Source organism: Populus alba, chromosome 4 (assembly GCF_005239225.2).
Source record: "Populus alba chromosome 4, ASM523922v2, whole genome shotgun sequence".
NCBI lineage: Eukaryota > Viridiplantae > Streptophyta > Magnoliopsida > Malpighiales > Salicaceae > Populus > Populus alba.
The window spans coordinates 119405-125354 of NC_133287.1; the positions used below are offsets into that span (position 1 = coordinate 119405).

Below are 5950 nucleotides of genomic sequence, written 5' to 3' on the forward strand. Positions count from 1 at the left end.
TTCTTGTCTCTCTTTTTTTTCTAAGCTTAATAGGTGCATATAAGGGTTTTTGATGAGACGGTCTTGAAGAGAACATGAAAAGGAAGAGGTTTTTCTCCTCTCCAAGCTGTCGGCCTCCTCAAGAAAAAGAGGGGCTGACTTGTCTTTATTTATTATTCATTTTTCCCTTTAGTCCCCATCTTGTATGGTTTTTCTCTTTACCCCTTTTATAAAACTACATTTATGAATCATCTCTTGTTCTCTTAAGTTCTATTTCATGTTTACAAGCCTATTTATTTCTTTTATTATTTCATTACCCTCCTAACTTAATTTAATCCCTCCTCTAAATAAACATTCATGTACTCATGAATTTCTAAGTATTCTTCTGAGGTTTATAATATTTTACATTTTTCATTGTCTTGGTCATACTTCATTTCTACAAGTCGATTAAACTCTCGTATTGTTGGCCATTTTCTTCTTGGAATTTATTTAGAAGATATAATATCAACCATACTTTTCACCAAGATCAACACCAAAAACCAAGGCAAATACCCATTAAACATAGCCTTGATGAGCCAGCACTAAATAAACTCAAAATCCAAGGAAAATATTCACCAGAACAAACTAGTATGAACCATCCAAGAACAAAAACCAAGGCAAATACACACCAAAACAGGCCCCACAAGGTTGCAACAAATTGAGCCCAAAATCTAAAGAAAATACTCACTGAACGAGCCCTAAAAGGCCAAGACTAAGCAAGCCCAGAATCCAAGGAAAATCCTCATTGAAACAAGCCCTGAAGGGTCATGACCAACTGGGAATGAGAATTATAGAAAATACCCACCAATATATGCCCGGATGGGCCATGACAAACCATGCCTGAAATACAAGTAAAATACCCATCAAAACAAACCCCAACAGACCAGGACTAACAAGGCCTAAAAATTAAGGTGAATAACCACATAAATGGGCCCTAATGGGCCAAAACCAATTGGGTCTGTAATCCAAGGCAAATACACACCCGAACGGACTGTATTCGGCAAGGACCAACCACACCTAAAATCAAAGGCAAATACACACTGAAACAAGCCCTGACAAACTAGGATTAATTGGTCTCAAAATCCAAGGCAAATAAGCAATGAAAAGGGTCCTGATGAGCCGAAACCAACAAAGCCCAAAAACCAAGGCAAATACCCACCGAAAGGGCCTCGACTGGTATCTATAAATCAGGCTTGAAATCCAATGCAAATACACATTGAAACAGGCATTGACATGTCGATACTAACCACACACAAAAACCAAGACCAGCAAAGAACAAAAATCAAGGCAAAATACCCATCGATATTAGCCCCACCAGGCTAGGACAAACTAAGCTCGAGATCCAAGGAAATACCTACCAAAATGGGCTCTAATAGGCTAGGACCAATCAAGCTCAAAAACCAAGGTGAATACCCACAGATATAGGCCCAACCATGCCTTGAAACCAAGGCGAAGACCCACTGAAATAGGCCTCAACATGACAGGATCAACCATAACCAAAATCTAAGGCAAACACCCATTGAAATGAACCTTACATGACCAAGACCAATTAGGCTCAAAATCAAATGCCAAAACCCACCAAAACAGGCCACGACAAGCTGGGACCAACCGAGCCCAAATTCTAAGGCAAATACCCATCAAAACAGGCCTAGTAGGATGAGGACCATTTGAGCTTGGCGAGTCAAGACAAAATACGCCCGAAAACCAAGGCAAATACCTATTAAAACAAGCTCTGATGAGACAAGACTAACTGGGCTTGAAATCTAAGGTAAATATTCATTGAAATGGTTTGGGAAGAACCGGGGTTGAAATTCAAGGAAAATACCCACCAAAATGCATCCCGATAGGCTAGAAATAGTCGACCTTTAAATCCAAGGCAAATATTCACTAAAATAGGATAGGATTAACTAGGCCTAAAATTCAAAGCAAATACCCACCAAAACGAGCCTTGACAGGCTGACCAAATTGAACCTGAAAACCAAGTCAAATACCCACCAAAATAGGCTCAGGCAAGCCAAGACCAACCAGGCCTGAAATCCAAAGAAAATACCTATCAAAATGGGTCCTGATGGGCCATGACAAATCAGGCATGAAATCTTAGGCAAATACCCATTGAATCAAGCCCTAACGGGTCAGCACTAACAAGACTAAAACCCAAAGCAAATACCCATTGAACCAACTCAAGATGTAATGAAAACAATCTAGGTTTTCCTTGTCTATTTTTTTGCTAGCTCAATACTAAATTTTTCACTAGAATGAATCTATCCTCTACAAGGAATCCAAAAGTTTTGTATTTTTTTAAAAAACACATTGAACTCACAAGTAGTGATCATGAGAACAAAAAGTACTATTGCTAAATGGGGCTAAAAAAGAAAAAAAAATTGTGATGGGATTCCATAAAGAGAACACATTAATCAAGTGGACAAGTCATCTAAAGAGAAAAGAGCAAAGCATGTCAAAAGGAAAAGTAGAATATTTTTTTGGAGAATTTAATATAGTGTTTGGAAGCATTGTAAACATAATGTTTACTTGAAAAAAGATATTAAATATATTTTTTTTGTAAGTTTTTTTCAATGGTTGTGATCAAGGTTGTAAAAAATATTTTTTTTGACACGACACGAAAAATACAATATAAACTCGGATCGTAAAATTGAATCATAAAATCGTAAGTAATTTTTTAAAAACTAATTATATATTGATAATTTTAGCTAAGAAATTAAATTATATTAAAATCTAATAAAATGAGTCAACAATATTATAATCAATGAGTGATCTAAATAAAATGAGAGAGATAAATAGTATGAATCAATAAATTAATGACATGGAGAAATAAAAATTCTCAGAATAAAATTTCTCAATACACGAAAATCACTGAAAAGTAGGAAGCACACATAAACCTAGTGATGACCTGGTTGTTCCCATCACAATAAGTCTTGATAGACCCATTTTGGGTTTTAAGCTACTGAGTTTAAATTAATAATTAACTAACATAAATTCAATAATGAAATAAACCTCTAAACAATGTCTAATGCGCTTGAAAAAAATAAAAATAAAAATGATTATTTAAAAATAAATAAATAAATAATAAAAAATAGAATAATAAAAAAAGTCTTTATGTTAAAATTCCTTAATGTAGCCTGATTCTCCAATTTTTGCATATTCTTGGCAGATTTGAGTCATGATTTCAAACATCTCTAATTTTTGGGCCTACGATATATAGTTAGAAAGTTTCAGATGTCTAGTTTCTATCCTAACTTCAATCAAAGTAAAATTATACCGGTAACTCTAGATATGTCCCAAACAGTGCACGAAGGTATTGTTTGACATATTTGATAATATTAGTTTATTAACTTTGAGCATCTAAAATATTATGTTCCTTAACTCCATTTGACTTGAAAATTTATCACAATATATTTTCATGTATCTAATATTTTTTTGTAAAATTTCAACTTTATCTAATAAATGGTTTGAAAGATATGCTCAATCTCGCAAAACTAGTTAGTAGACATTTTAAGGCTAAATTTGAACCTGACTTGGTTCATACTTCCTATCACAAATTTCATAAACTCGTAATATCGAATTGAGTTTGCTAATTTTACTAATTTTGCATGAGTTAAGTCTGATTTTACCGGTTTTGAGTTTTTAGTTCGATTTAGCACGTTAAATATGATGCTACCCAATTTTTGACCCATCTTTTTGATAAAATTTTCAAACAATTAAAAAAAATAGCAAAAACAATGAAAATCCAAAACAATATGTTTTTTTTAATATATTTATATTGTTTTTAGCATTTTCAACATTATCTCAAAAGATTTAAATTTTCAAAGGTTTTTTTAACACATTCGACTTTTCACTTGTTATTTTTAAAATAATTGATTTTTCTCATTGAGTTGACGTTGATATTGCTTATCTTTAAAAAGAAAAAAGAAAAAAGAAAAATCAAAATTTACAAAAAAAATAAAAATTGAGGGACCATATTTGAAGACCAAACAATATTTTGGCTATAAATATGAGTCTCTATGACACAAAATGTGTGTGTGGGGGGGTAATTTTGCACATTTGAAGGGAATACAAAAACCCCTAACCCTAAAAACCCTTCTCTTTCAAACCAGTCTGCCGCCCCCCACTTGGCAAAATAAAAAGTGCAGTCGCACTCCCCTAGCTTTGGATTTTCTTCTTCCTTGGCCGCTCCCTATCTCCACCACTCCCCGAATCGTCCCTCTCCATCGTCCCTCTCTTCTCTCAACCTCCCCTCACAAAGAACCAACCAAAGCCGCTGTTCTTGCCTGCTTTGGGAATTTTGCTCCCACAACCATTTTTCACCCCGAATCTCCACCACTCCCCCTTAAACCAAAGCCTCACTCTCCCCTCACCTCAGTAAATATGTCCTTCCATCTTCTTTCTCAACCTCAAGACGCCCCCTTCACCAGATCTCCTTTCTTACAATCGGTCACAAACCCATGGTCTTCCCTCTTAACCGCTACCTCTCTCTCAGCCTCCCAACACACCACAGATGTCTTCACTTGAACCGGCCACCCGAACTAGCCGCCAGCTCACCAAGACCAAAAAGAGGGCAGAACCGTTCTCCCTCACTCTCTCCTCTTACTGGCCATTTCAACTTCTTCTTCTCCATCGCCGATCGAATCAAGCCTCCCTTCCATTTAGCCACCAACAGCTGCACAGACACGACAAAAACTCAGCCATCGGTTACCCCTTGGACATACTGTTGACTACCTGAAACAAAGAAGAAGGTGAAACGGAAAAGAAAAAAAAAGATATACAGAAGAAACAGATTTAAAAAAAAAAAGGAAGACCGAGAGTGGATCTGAAAAAGGAAAGAAAAAGTAAAATTGATTGTTTTGTGTATTTTTCTACTTTTTGCAGGTCACGAAGATCCTCATCGTTGGCAGGGAAGTGAAGAGGGGAGGAAGTCGTGCCACATCCCCTTGGTTTCTTGGATTTTCCAGCGGCGACGCGTGAACCCACGCGTTACCAACGGTGGCGATGTGTGTAGAAGACACGCTGCCACTATTTTTGCAGCTTAGAAGTCTTTCCAGCACTACTCTGAATTTTGGGGGGTTTATTTTGTAAATTTTAAATTGTTTAATGTACTATTTGTTTAGTTTTGAATTTTTGTAATTTGTAGTGTGCAAAATGCAGATGTAAAAAAAAAATATATATATAGCATAGGTCACTGTTTTTATTTTTATTTTTTGTATGAATGTTTTTTTATGATAAAGCCGCAAAGCCAAAAGAAGAATTTAATGTTTTGATTTGCTCACGGTTAAGAATTATAAACTTACATGTAAATCGTATTTCTAATATCCAATGAAAAGACAGAAATTGTCAAACCCTTATTCAAAATGACTGGAACTCGGACAAGGAAGGAATCTATCCTTTGATAAGAGAGAACCAAACCTCTTACTGTCTTACAAGGGAGGAACATAATCAAAACTTCTATAAGGATTTATTTAGTCAATGGCAGTTAGCTTTTCCACTCTTATGCTTGTGTATCATTTAATGTCATTATAGCCTGATCATGTTACCGACTTCTGTAAGAAAAATAAGTTACAGCTAGTTATTAAGGCACATGAATGCGTCATGGATGGGTTTGAACTGTTTGTCCAAGGTCAATTGATCACTCTATTTTCTGCTGCTACCTATTGGGGTAAGGTAAAGTGCTCAAGTTTTCTCCTGTTAAAGTCCAATTTGAATCCTAATATGATGTATTCATCCATGGACTGCAAATAATGTTGGAGCTATACTTGTACTTGCAGTGGTTTGGTTGTGGTTCCTAAATTAATTCTCCGGGACGTCATTGATGATAAATGGATGCAGGTAAGACTTGTAGCATTTCAATGTTGGAAATACCGCTTGGTAGCCGCAAATCTGGAAAATTGATCCCTTAGCCAGCTTCTAATTGTTTCCTCTA

The 5950-nt window shown here is 35.7% G+C and overlaps 1 long non-coding RNA gene across 1 annotated transcript; it reads left to right on the forward strand.

Annotated features, from left to right (window-relative positions):
- Positions 1–4241: 4241 nt before the first annotated feature.
- Positions 4242–5227, forward strand: LOC140955526 (uncharacterized). Its single transcript, XR_012169763.1, has 2 exons — positions 4242–4769; positions 4903–5227. It is a non-coding gene; the product is annotated as an uncharacterized lncRNA (long non-coding RNA).
- The last annotated feature ends 723 nt before the right edge of the window (positions 5228–5950 follow it).